Genomic DNA, 14,980 nt, shown 5'->3' with positions numbered 1-14,980 from the left:
TTGGCCTACCTATTTGAATCTAGTCTATGGGCAATACCCCCCCCCCCCCGCCGCTGAAATGACGCGTTTATCAGAAACCGAGCGGCAAGCAAGAAAATACTAATCGTTCAAACCCCGACTAAACTCACTCGATCTCGCGCTCTTTCGGCAGCTCTCTTCTTCGTCCGCTATAGTCTCGTTTCAGCCATTACTTGAAAAATAAAGATAAGTCACGAGGCTTTGTCGAAAGGCTAGTGTGAATCGAGACTCTGCATGGGCGTTGTGGCGTGCGCCCGTAACCAAAGCTATGTGGGGGAAGTAACAAGTTGATGTAGAGGATCGAGGTTCGAGCCCTGGTCACGTCTTTCAGATGGTGACGTTAAAAGTCGATCAAAGACGTAAATAATCATATCTGATTGATACACGTCTGACAAAACTCAAATACATACACACACGCGCACACACACACACACACGCCCACACACATCTGGTACCCAACAGGCGATGATGTAATTGGTACCCCTCACCTATAGCAGAAGAAGATTTTTAAAAGGTATTATTGGGGTGAACGGCCGGAGAAAATTGGGAAAAGGGAATGAAAAGCGGAAGAAATGAAAATGGGCCTATTCTTCTCGAAAGTCATGAAAGTCGTCATACCTTTTCTTCCGATTCATCTGCTAGACCAGGCACGGGTGTGGATAGATATATTATGATGTTATAATGAGTATTTATGGTCCTGGTTTGGGAAAAAGCTCTTAGTCCTGACGGGGTCAGAGGTCGCAATTCCTCCAAGAGCTGGTCAAGATGTTTAGGACTGAACTGATGATTTGGACAGAGGGTGTCTTGAGATTTATCCATCTGGAAAAGGCAGTTTGACTTGTAATTTTGATCGGAAGTGTGGGAATTTATGCGAGGGTGATGGCGGTGGTGGTGATGACGGTGGTGGTCATTTTGAAGAGGGTGCCTGGATCGAGTAACCTCCTTGCCAGGTTTTGTCCCACTTGGTCTAACCATGGAGCTACTAATCCATGGTCTAACGGTTTATTTTCAATTCGTCCAATTGCCAACTCGTCTGCTATCATTTGGTCTACCATCATTTCGCCCACTCACCACATGGTCTACCTTCATTTAGTTTAATGCCATTCCTTATAATAACCAGTTGGTCCAATGGCCATGTAGTCCATATACCATTTGGTCTAATTAAACTTAAGTGTTCATTGTGCAAAATAAGTGAAAAGAAAATGGGTATCAGACCAACTGGATATTAGACGAAATGGTATAGACGAACTGGTGATTAGACGAAGTGATGATTGGACCAAATGGTTGTTTGGCGAAGTGTGGATGGACGGAATGGCATTAGACTACATGAAGGTAGACCATGTGGTGAGTGGACGAGTTGGCAGTGGACGAATGGGCAATTTTAACCATGGAAGATCCAGGGAGTTTAAAAGGTAAATTGCCACTTGGTCTATTAAATACCATCAATTCGTCTACTTTCCATTTGGTCTCTTCCCACTTGGACTAACTATGGATGATCCATGGTCTAACTCTATTAGTATAACAGGTTGATTGCCACTTGGTCTACACCCGTTTTGTCTACTTTCCATTTGGTCTCATCTCACTTGGCCTAACCCTAGTTGGGCTACAACTAGATTGTATATCATGTGGTCTAACTGTCATTAGCCCATTTACAATTTCGTCTAATTTTCAGTATAAAGGGATGAACTGTATTATGAACCAGATTTTGATTTGACAATTTATTAGCAGATGAATTGGAAGTGAGACGATCTGGACATTATACATGGTAGACTGAACGGGAATTAAACCAAGGGGGAGTGTATAGTGTAGACCAAATGGCGATTACGATTAGACCAGGTTTATAGTAGACCAAATGGGTTTGAATAAGGCCATGGGGTGTTGGACTATCTGAGAAATAGATCATGCCAGAACAAAGGCCATAACCCATTTCCAGACAAAAAAGAACAGTTTTATCCAATTTACAACGACGAGAAGGTAGGGGTGTAGAGGCGGGTGAAAGAGGGAAGAAACATTCCTCCCTTTTTTACCCCTTCGCCATGATTTGCGTCATGAGTTCTCAATATGATCAAGAAAAAGAGAAGTTTCATTAAACTGACGGCGAGGGAGAGGAAGGGGTGTAGGAGTGGCAGAAAAAGGGAAAAACATGCCTCCTTTTTTACCCCCTTCGATATGATTTGCTTCATGAGGTCTCAATACGATCACTGAGTTGATAGATGGCCATATACGTCAAAGCAAGAAAATATGACAGGGAGTTATTGCTTTTCCTTCCCTGGTCAAAAAGCAAAATTGCCTAAACATCTGAGGTCCAACTGAAAGGAATTTAATTCAATTCAAATCTTTCCATATTATTCTAATTATTCCATATGATCAATCAGGAAATAGTGATAGTTGGGACAGGGTAAAGTATATCACATTGGTGAACTTGTCCTTTTTCTCTCCCTTCTTGTAGCCCTTTTGAAAAAAAACTTGAAAACGGCGGAAAACGACTAGAAATTTTATATTCCAAAATGATTGAGATGGGTATGAAAAGCTAAAGGTATGAAAGTCAATATAGATAAGTGTATAGTTTGTAATTTAGAAACGAATTTAAAAATAAATCGTTCTAAAAGTAGATTTTTTGCCACAGAAATGTTGAATTTGGAAAAAAAATAATTATTACAAAAATTAAGTACACACAATGCAAAGGCCCTCAAGAAAATTGTATGACATTTTAAAAGGAGTTTGCTCCAAAGACTGAAATTTGAAAATGATTACACAAGGAATATTGAGCTTCCCCCTGTTTTAACTTTAGTCAGTTGGGAAATGCCACTATAGACTTCAAAGTTAAAAAATATAAATGTAAGAAGATTTATATAAAAATATTCGCTTTCCTCTATCTTTCTCTCTCTTTTGTGACTTGTCGGTACACTACTAGAAAATTTATCCTTAGAATAAAAGAAGTTCCTGCAGCAGAATCTCGAGAACACTTGTAATCTTACCAGATTGCGTAATCTTACAGGAAATTGCTATTTGGTGTGTGGAACCTTACAAATTTTCTTAAATAAAACACCATTTTCCCCTTTTTAAACAGACCTGTTCTGTTAAATTGTAGAAAAACTCCTGTTATATGAATTTACAGAATGATTCTGTTATTACTTTCTGCAAATTTTTGTTTATTTTATCAGGGTTTTTTTAACAGTGTATATTGACAACTGTTGAATGCGGATGATATTATGTTTAGTATTATGAACTACTTTGTTATATTATCTTATTTGCTTTCTGTTCATAGGTGACAAAACCAAACGAAAATACAATGTTGTTTATTTTCAAAACGATGTTCGGAAAGTTAAATGCTCAAAGCATAGATATGAATCACTTCAATACACTTACTTGTAAAGAGCATTTTACCAATAAAAATGCCTCTTCATGATTTGTATGGTAGAGCTATTATCATACTTCCACTAAAAAAAACGACGCCTGTAATACGAACAAAAACAAAAAGTTTCATGTGATTCAAACAAACACAATCAAACGAGGGACGCAAATATCGAAATTAAATCACTTAAATCAATTTCATGTTAATAAAACAAGCAAAAAAATGGATTGATCTCGGAACTATCCCGGAAAACTGGTCAAGTAGTTAGTCAAACAAACGGGAAAGCACTTCCAAGTCCAAGAGCTTCAAAAAAAGGGCGAAAATGGATATCTTATCATCACGTCTGGCAGTGTTTTGGGGCTTTGGAGAAATCTTGGCGTCAATTTCATAATTTAAGAATATTGTAATCGACATAAGAACGGATATCCCGTCATATTGTATTCATATGCAAGCCAGGCGGGTCAGGTGGTATAACAATTCGCGATTTTGAAAGGAAAAGCATGTCAAAGAATAATTATAGAAAGAAAATGTGGAGAAAATGGAGATTTTCAGTCACAAAACCTTGTGAGCCGGGTCGGGCATATGGTTAAGACATTGGAGAGCGAGGAAACTGCAGAAAAGTAGAAGAGATTGATTGAATGGATAGAGCTAGAAAAAGATGAATAAATAGAAGAAAAGGGTAAGGTATGGTTCTGTGCGATTGCTATTTAATCTGAATATCTTCATATATAATTATATCTTCATAATTAATTGCATACAGATGGGGGCGGGCTTGGCGGCTATCCAACCCCCCCCCCCCCCTCACCCCAGGAAAAAAAGTTTCACCACTAAGAAAAAAATGAGAAGAGGTGTAAAGAAAATGACAGGAAAGGGTGAAATATGATATCTTTTTTTCTGAATATTATGGCAAAAGTCTCAACGAAATTAGATTTTCTATAAAAAAAAACGGTCGAAATTTTGGCTTGCTCGCTTCACCTGTCTTTGAGCTTTGTAAAAATATTGCCCCCCCGCCCTGGAAACTTTGGTAAATTGCCAATTCGTCTACTGCCAACTAGTCCACACATGGTCTACTTTAATTAAGTCTAATGTCATTCAGTCCATCAACAACCATTTAGTCCAACCATCACTTCGTCTAATCACCATTTCGTCTATGACCATTTCTTCTCGTAACCAGTTGGGCTACCCCTCTCATGCAAATGAGAAAGAAATGATTGCATATTTGGGTCGTCTGGTCCCCCTGGCTATCAAAGTGGTACCGCCCCTGAAAATGAAAAACAAATATTTTTGATGGTGATAGGCCAGGTGAGAGAATGAGAGAGAGAGAGAGAGAGAGAAAAGGGAATCAAGAAAGGAAGAAAAAAAGAAAGAAAGAAAGAAAGAAAGAAAGGAAAGAAGGAAGGAAGGGAGGAAGGAAAGAAAGAAAGAAAGAAAGAATGGAAAGAAGAAAGGAAGGAAGAAAAAAGAAAGGAAGAATGGAAAGAAGAAAGGAAGAAAGAAGAAGAGAAGAAGACTAGCAGGTCTTTATAAAGAGTATAGTACCTGAGATGCTAAAAGATGGGGACATAGGTGCACCCCTGTGGAATATTATTACCCCAGCCTTTCTTCGAAATTGACCTTTACATTGTTCGAATTATACAGAAAAGAAACCATAAGAAAGTAGGACCTGTTAAACTAACACATTATTAATCTAGAAACCTTTTCTCTTCTCCCTTTTTTCCAGACTTGAATATTTTGTAAAGAGGGAGTCCAGAGAGAAACCGATAATTTTACTTCCCTGGAGGGGGGCTTGAGATTAGCCTTCTACGGGGGTCATTTACAGTGATGGAGGGGCCACCAAAAAAAGGAAAAAAAAGAAATCGCCCCTTCTTTCGTCTTATTCCCCGGATGGGAGCAACCTGGATATTTTCAATATCAAATTCGCTCTCTTCTCCAAGCGAGTCCGACCAGATTCATTTACATACCTTCGTCTATTCACGGATATAATATCGGAGCAATTGCTATTTGTAAAAAAAAATACTAATACTGTGAGAATGGGGAAAACGAATGGGCTCAAGGGGACGTGTCGTTATAATTTGAAGGGTTTCAGGGTAATTCAATTTAAACGAATTGCGGATTTTTTTTTCACTCCAGAATCGGTTATTAATGGTGTTTGAATAGAGTTTAAGGATTATATCACTTTTCGTTTCGTGCTGTGACATTATTGCTCCGCCGGTAAACTGATAATAAACGGAAGCTTTGGGCTATATTTTGTTACATTTAACGGAGGGAGAAATCGAAATTCGAATAAAATACCACTTCATTTATAGCCCCTTCGAGTACAACTAGTGACAAAGAGCGTATGTTTTGTGTTTAGTAATTGACGGTCATTGGGTTTTTGAGATTCCAATCGTGATCTCAAATGAAACCCTTGAAAAGGGTTTGAGTTAAATGGATGTTATAAAAACATCTTGACGACATCATTATGAATTATAAATTATCCTGGTAGATTTTGTCGATATAATACTTTCTCTTTTCGTATTTGGGTATCCCAAATAGTGTTTGGATTTCAGCCTATTGAATTTGTTGCCAATGCTCTTTTCATCATGTTTATAATTTATGTAGACTAAATAAAATGTCTGTAACTACTTTGTTTATCAATTTTGTCGTGATGAACTCCTGGATGTGATAATGGAGTCCTGCCTTCATAATTTGATAGATATCCTCCGGATCCGTCGCTGTAGGCACAGACCACTTTGATCAACAATCGGGTCTTCACACAAGACTAGCATATTATAAAACTCGCGTGTCACCATGTTACCAAGTATTTGGTATCATGTCACCCATGTTACAAAGTATGTGGTATCATGGCACCCAGCAAGCATATGTGCTCATATCATATACATGTATATTATTTCTTACTTTTTTCTTCTTTAAATTGCAATTAGCCAAAGTCCCTGCTCCTGTTGCCCGCTTTCTTTCTACGTCATGTACACTGCACTTCTCTGTCCCTCCCCTCTTCTTCCCCTCACCTCCCCCCCCCTCCCTCCCTAATGCTATAAAACAAAACATTTCTCACATGATCCATCAGTTACCTTTTTTTTCGTAAAAAGCACAATATTGTTTGTATTTATTTTTAAACAAAAGTTCTATATATATATCATTACGACCCAGTGTCTTTTTTTTGTGTGTGTGTGTAATGAAACTAAGTTAGGGGCTTGCCTTTTGTACAAGCTTTGCTTTTTTTCGGGAAAACCCTCCGTTTTACTTTTAAATACAAATGTCATATTAGGTAATTTTATTTATTGAATTGTGTTCCTTAAATCTAAGATTATGTTATATATATTTCATTATGTCTTGCAGTATTTTCGACCTTGTTATGTTATATTTATTATAATTATTTTGTGAAACGGAAATCATTTAATCAAATCAAACCAAATCTTAATAATTCCATTTTACCCAATATTGGGTAAACTGTTTTTATTAGGGTTACTGGGTTATGGTTTAAATAGTGTTAGGTTTCGGATAGGGTGTAGTGTTAAACTCATGCAGGGTTGAAGTTGTACATTTCGTTTGTGTGTGAAATTTACAGCGGATCAATTGTCGCCAGAGCAAATGTCATGGAACCGGTCCATGCTGCCAGCTAAAGTGACCAAAGACCCACTGATGTATTCATTATCATAAAATTTAGTTTTATCTTTCCGGTGACATTCGTTTATCCGAATGTTCATTTTCCGAAGGTTCGAATCAATACACCCCCCGAATGTTCCGTTTTTATTCCAAAACATTTGAATTGCATAATAATATGACCATTTATATAGAGCGCAGTTATATGTGCACATACTCATGGACCTATTACGGAATAGGTCCATGATATACTCAACTGCGCTCATCTGCGCTTTGATCCTCGGCCCCTGGGTCATAATGATGATATCAATGATGACTGCCGGGAAGGACTTATGACAATATACCTACGATTGTGACAAATTTCATCTAAATCAAATCATGGACAAATCAACGGGTTTTCGGGGATTCGCCGCTGCACCCCGGGTTTTTTATCTCGTATCGGCGCCTGAACCGCGGCGAGCGCTACAGGGATCGACAGCCCAGACGGAGAAGATGTGATAAGACGGATCCAGCGTTCAAGGAAAAATCGGGTCAATAATATTGCCAAACTCGTTACCATAACCTTCTCGTGTGAATCGTTCATATAAAGTGTATTGTAAGTCAGTTGAAAAAAAAACTCATTAAAAATGGAAAAATAAAAGTTAAAACTAAATTAAAAAATAAAAAAAATATATGAAGGAATACGTAAATAAATGAATTATAAATAACTGAATCATCATGTGATATTTCATTGAGATGAAACAACGGCTGCTAGAAGCTTTACGAAGCTTTCATATCACTTTCATAAATTATAATTGTCATGATTTAATTTTGTTTGATGGTTATTACTTTGATTTTATTTTATGTCAAATATATGTAAAAAAAAAATATTGACTCTGGATTTGGATCTGAACCGATCGAATTCAAAAATCAATCCTTCATTTAAGATTCAGAAAAGGAAGTTTCAATCTCCTCCAGTTGACCTCATATGACCTTTTGCTGAAAAAAGCGAAGTGCAAAATATGGACACAGGATTTGCATGGGAGGATGGATAGATGGAGATTCAAAATTGACACCACCGGTACAAACTTTTTAATTGTTGTGATTTTTGTGTGTGTGTGTGGGAGGGTGTGTGTGTGGTCTTAATCAATGCTTGTTCATTCTGTGCTGTGCGTAAGGGTGAGTGTGCGTGTGTGTGTCTGAGGGTGTGTTTGTCTGTGGATGTGCCCCGGGGTGTGCGAGGGTGTGTGTTTGTGGGAGAGGGGTTTTACTCTGTACATCTAGGTACGGTTCAGACTTTCCGTCCAAATGTTCTGCATCCATCCCCCAGGAGAGGGGAGAACATGCATTGGCGGCGGAAGCAAAAAATTTTAGGAGGGGACAACCCAAAAAATTTTGACAAGCCAAAAAAAAAAAGGTTCTCAACCCTAAAATTTTAGGGGGGACGTAGGAAAATAAATTGACAAGCAAAAAAAAAAAAAAAAAAAAAAAAAGGTCATCAACAACAAATTTAGGGGGGGGGGACCGTCCCCTCCCCTCCTCAAATTTAGGGGGGGACACGTCCCCCCGCTTCCGCCGCCTATGAGAACAGGATAGGGATTCAAAATGGGGAATCATAAATGATTCCTGAATATTATGGTAGATTAACTTTTTCGTAATGGCGACAGTTATTATACTCTCATAATCGATACTGTCCCATTTGAGGTATTATTAGCAATGGTCGCGCCCAAGACACCACCTTTGCCACCCCCACCCCTATGAAAATGGTGCAGGTCCATGGTCAAATAATGTATTCCCACGATATCGCTTGAAAGTTAAATCGAAATAACCGCAGATGAACTTCTGAACCAATCTCACATTTCTTTCACGGAATGTCCTTTAAAAAAATAATGACTGGAAATATACTTTGCAAAGTGATATCTTCATACGAAAGTAGTGATGATATGAAGAAGAAAGCTTTAAAAATTCGACTCATTAATTCAAATTTGATTGTTTTTTGTTCATATTGTACCTGTCGCATTTTCTCTCTTCTTTTTCATGTAGCCTATGTTTTCCCTTTTATCACCCGTACCCTCGATCCTTTCCCCCTCCTCTTTCTTGCTCTCGTTCTCTCTTCCTCCCTCCCTCTTTTCATCAATTCCATCTCCTTTCCTCCGCTACATCATTCATCTTCTTTCTGTTCTTCTTCCTCTCCATCTTCTTCATCGTTGTCTTCTCTACTCGCTCATCTCAACATCGCACCATCTCAACATCCACCTGTTGCGCATAACACGGGAGACGGATCGACCAATCACATCACACCTTACAACATGCGCCCGAAACCGAGCCAGAAACGTGACGCGGTATTAACCAATCAGGGGACGTCTTTCATCGCGGCTTACGCCTGTCAAAAGGAAGTTTTGAGTTGTAGATTCCTGAAATACCAAACATCAACACAAACCGCAAGAATGTTGCACGGTGTTGAGTTCATGAACTGGGGTACACTGGCCTTAACCTCCTTGCACTTCTGACAGGTCAGGGGTCATAACAGTCACGTGACGCTGATCATAATTTGAAGAGATTCTATTATCAAAATGTTCGGAAAGGTGGAGAATGTAAAGCGCCTTTACTGTTAGATCGATCATACTATAGCCTGAATACAAAGACACATTATTGTGCAAAATGACTTGATTTTGGCGGACCATGACCGCATTTTTATAGGATTTTGGATCATGTTTGATGCACAGGTGGTTGTTGAAACCATTTGTAACAGGTCCATGTTGAAACAGTAGCAGATTATGAAGAAAGAAAAGAGGAAATCGCAAAGAGAATTCTAGTATCAATTGAAGAAAAGTTCCATTGAAATAGGGTGTAAAGTTCCCTAAAGATAATAACGGTATATTTTTGTAATAGGTCCATGATTTACCAAGGGTAGCCACTTCAGTTCCGAAAACTGTTCTCCCAGCGGGTCCTGCTATTATTACCTATTCAGGTGAAGACAGATTTTTGAGCAATTACTTCCTACCGGTACCCTTTTACCTCACCTGGGTCGAGTGCAGCACACACTCTGGATGAATTCCTTCCTGAAGGAAATTACGGCAGGGCTGGGATTTGAACCCACGACCCTCTGTTTCAAAGTCGGGAGACTAATTCACTGGGCCACGACGCTCCTGGAATGGCTACTTAGTGCAGAGTCTCGAAATAAGACTATCATAGATTTGGGAGCATTCTTCAGGGTTCGTTGGCCTGTAACTTGACAAAATCACAGGTAACCTTGACAACCAATAAGCATAGACCTTCGCAGCTAATCAAAACCGATAAACCGGGCTTGGAAATGTAGATAAAACGGGAATGCGTAATTGCGTATGTATATATAGGTGTCGGTGAGAGGAGGGGAGGGGGCATGGGGCATGTTTCTTTCATTTTGATGTTTTGAAGGAGACTATCAGCAGAAGTGGCAGCTGCCTCAGCTGGGAACCCTGACAGAAGTTTCTTCCGAATATAGAAGCAGTACGAATTGTAGTAGTAATAAAAAAAAACCTCATTAGTACAGTAGGAGTAGTAGTACTTGTAATAATAGTAGTAGTAGTAGAAGTAGTAGTAGTAGTAGTAGTAGTAGTTGTTGTTGTTGTTGTATTAGCAGCATTTTTTGATATTTCGATATGAAAAAAAAGATTATTGCAAATCGAAGTGGGAGTTCTTTTTGGGTTTAGAACTGAAAACGGGACCATATTCACGTATTTAATCATGGTAAGTATGGGTTTTTGTTACAGAAATGATGCGAGCGCGAAGCGCGAGCTGAAATTTTTTGATATTCCAATCTGAAAAGTGGACATTTAGAGCAAGATTTTAGACGAAGAACGAGTTGGTTGTGTATCTTAATCTCGCTTGCTGATTTCTTTGTAACATTACAGTTTTATTTTATTTTTAGCACATGCGGAATTATTGGGGGGCAAAACGATGTTGGCCCCCAATATGTTCATTGGTGGGGCGATCGCCCCCCCCCCATAATCGACGCCTCTGGGTGGAGATGGTTAATGTACAAGATGTGGAATGGGCTAGAGATGGGCAACGAGCGGGCCTTGCCCTACTCTCTGGGTGAGAGGGGACTTCTTGTACACAAGTCATTGGCAGTAGGGCTTCAAAGTCAGACCAAGTAGAGGTGATAGCTCCTTGGTCAGGCCATTCCCATCGAGCGAAGGCTTGGCAAAATTTGAAGCACTGGTTCGGGGGGGGGGGGGGCTCGACTGGCACGGGAAATGGGGAGCATACCATTAGACCATCATGATACCATGGACCTAGTAGGTCCATGATGATACATTTCCATTGCCTCCACTACTGGGAAAGTGCCTACCGCAGTGATAATTTTTCCGATTTCGCACAAGAATCACCCATGTCCTTGCTAATGGCTATAACAAGGATCAAATCTTATCAATAAAATGTCTGTTATTATTCCTCGCCTCGTCTGATTCTTCGTTTTTTCCCTTTCATTCTTTCCGATAAATTGTTTCCCCGGATTTGAAAAATACACACCGCCCGTAATCTCACTTGAGCAGATTCTGTGGGCAATTATCCATGAATGAGCGTCTAGTTTTAGCAATGGGCGCTGGGGGCCTGTTTCATATGGGCGCTCTGACCTTGGGACCGGCTGAATTAGGTGACGCCGAAAGGCAAAAAAAAGGAAGACATTTCCGGAGAAGATTGAATGAAAAGAAAATGTTTTATCAGATGGAAAGAAGCTTCTGGAATTACAGGACCAATTGGTAGACACACACACACACACAGGTGGTTGTATCGCGAAAAGTCATCTTCCAGACTATAAAAGTAGTCTTGAAATTCAGCCTGTAATCATAACATCGTCTAAAAAAAAATGAAGTGCCGTGTGGTGACGATTATGATAATCATTAATTTGTTTATGTTGAATATAATGTATTTATTATGATTTACTCGGTGCTAACCACATTTAATGTGATACTGTTTTTTGGCAGCTCCAACCCGCTAAATACTATGTTACAATCATGACAATTGACTGTATGCATGCAAGTGATATTTTGGAATAAAAATCGTTAAAAATCTGCCGGAAGTTAAACCAAGATGGGTACTAAAGAAAGGGACATAATTCGAAGGATGCAACGGTAACAAGACACGAGTCTGAGATAATAGACTATTTCGGAAAAGCGTTCAACGACTTTCCGTGTTTATACCAATCAGCTGTGTCCAGATGTGATCAGCTGATCGCAATACTTTATTCGCTCTTTCTCTCTCTTTCCAACCGCCCTTTGATAAATCTCCTTTTAAATATTTCATTATTTTATTCTTATTTGTGCGGTTTCTTCAGTTTATTTTTCGTAAATGCAAATAGGTATGGCGAGAAGGATATGAGGTAAAAATCTGTTGTAGTTATGCGAATTTACGTGCAATTTTATTTCGATCGCGCGATTTGTTTTTAGATTCATGATAAAAGAAATCTTTTACTTTTTTTACTCAAAAAGAAATAGTCCAGGGGTCGTGGAACAGTTTCGAAGGAGGAGGGGGGCTGACCATGCAGAAAATCAAAATCATATGGTATTTTTTTTAATGTTTTTGTACACTGAAAAGGGGGGCCTAATGTGATTTAAAATTCATCTTCAGAAACTCGTGTTTTCTCATATCTTTCAACGCATGCTGTTTCGAGGCCTTGGATGGTAACAGAACTAGCATTCATTCAATTCAATTCAAATTTATTTTCATTCTTCAAAATGATACAAATAAGTACAAGATAGATTGATTCAATTTAACTAAACAATAGCATGAACAAAATTCAATATTGGAAGAAAAAAATACATATTTGAAAGTAATCTAAATATAAATTCATGTTAGCAATCCCCAGCCGAAACCCCATAAAAAGGGGTCCCATGTTACATTCGGTCAACCGATGCATTATTTTCTGATAACACATGGTATTTGGATACCTTCGATAGTAGCACTCTCAATTCCAAGGATTTAAGATAAATCCATGCAGATCGGCTGTGAATAGTGAACAGATTTTGATTTAGATTTTTATTCAGACCTTGTTGATTTAAATATAAGTCAAAGAGATTTGAATTTAAATCTTTTGAAATTCAAAAGTTAATCCTTAAGACTTAAAAAGAACAAATTCGGCTGGTCATTATTCACATCCGATCTGGATTTATTTCAAATTCTTGGAATGCAGAGTGTAGTCTGCTGGAAAAAACCCCGATTGAAACTTTAAAGGACAAGTCCACCCCAACAAAAACTTGATTTGAATAAAAAGAGAAAAATTCAACAAGCATAACACTGAAAATTTCATCAAAATCCGATGTAAAATAGGAAAGTTATGGCATTTTAAAGTTTCGCTTATTTTCAATAAAATAGTTATATGAACGAGCCAGTTACGTCCAAATAAGAGAGTTGATGACATCACTCACTCACTCACTATTTCTTTTGTATTTTATTATATGAAATATTGTTATTTTCTCGTCATTGTCATGTGAAATGAAGTTTCATTCCTCCCTGAACACGTGGAATCTAATTATTTTAACATTTTGTGCTTCAGGCAAGGAGGTCCTAATCGTCAAATTCGTAAAAATTGAAATATTATATAATTCAAACAATAAAAAACAAAAGAAATAGTGAGTGAGTGACATCATCGACTCTCTCATTTGGATGTAACTGGCTCTTTCATATAACTATTTTGTTGAAAATAAGCGAAACTTTAAAATGCCATATCTTTCTTATTTTACATCCGATTTTGATGAAATTTTCAGTTTTATGCTTGTTGACTTTTTCTCTTTTTATTCAAATCAAGTTTTTGTTGGGGTGGACTTGTCCTTTAATCAACAAGTGGGTCTTCACACAACGACTAGCACATAATAAAATAATGATGATAATAATAATGATAGTTACACTTATGTAGCCCTTATTACACTTTGTTTCTATAAGCGCTTTGCTGATTCATTTCAAGCAAGAGGACCTTCAGTGCACAAGTCATGATAGGCTTTACATTCAGACCCCTTGACACGATTGAAGGGTTTGCACAGGCTAGTATCCGGCTAGTCCGCAGGCGCATGTATTAAATTGGTATTTAATCAACAGGTGTGACTTGAGGAAAGTCTAGCACAGTTTTCCTTCCTGCGTGCTTTGGAAAAGCTACAGTGCACTAAACCCCATGAAAAGGTTTTTTGACTTTTTGCAGTATTTTGACGGACTGGCGCCAGGGTGGTGGACCCTTGAAAATTATTACAGAAGTCACTTTGAAATCAAACTACATGGAGTTAAAAGGGCAAGTCCATCCCAGCTCCAGCATATTGGAAATGTGGATTTGAATGAATAAAGGAAAATCAAACAAGCACAACGCCCCAAATTTCATCAGCATCGAATTTAAAGAAAAAAGGAAAAAATACATTTTTTAAATTCAGTTATACGCACAACACGAGTGAAATGTACATGAGAGAATTGATTATGTCACACACTCACTTTTTTTTTACATGATGAAATATTGTATTTTTTTTGGGGGGGGGCTTTTTAAAGATATAGTACTAGGCCATATTTTCGAACGTTTCCATCTGCTTTCTTGACTGTTTTCTTCTCTTTTAAGACTGTTTTCGATAGCCTCATTATACAGTTACAAAATATAGACTTACCAAGAGTGTAAGCGTATTACAAGCCATCCACATTTTAATGACAAAGAAAAAGAGATAGAGATCGAAACTTTGCTTTATTATGATAATTGGAGCCACTGATTCTCTTCGGAAGAACGTTGCACATGCATTTTATTACTTTGCCCTCCAATCATCACCATAGCAACCGGGTAATAACACTTCATCATCATAATAGTCTTTCATTGCCGTATCAGGTGTTTTGATATATACACCGTTCTGATTATACAATAAACCGGAAGAAATTACCTATAATAATGGTAATGCTCTTTTATGATGTCCGATGTTGAAACGTATAACGTAGAACCTGTTGTTTTGTGTTTCTGTGTACGTGCCAATCTTTAGTGCTGTAAATTACATTCAGAGGTGTATTTTCGTCTATAAAGCG

This window comes from Lytechinus variegatus, chromosome 17 (assembly GCF_018143015.1).
Source record: "Lytechinus variegatus isolate NC3 chromosome 17, Lvar_3.0, whole genome shotgun sequence".
NCBI lineage: Eukaryota > Metazoa > Echinodermata > Echinoidea > Temnopleuroida > Toxopneustidae > Lytechinus > Lytechinus variegatus.
This window is presented reverse-complemented; position numbering follows the sequence as displayed.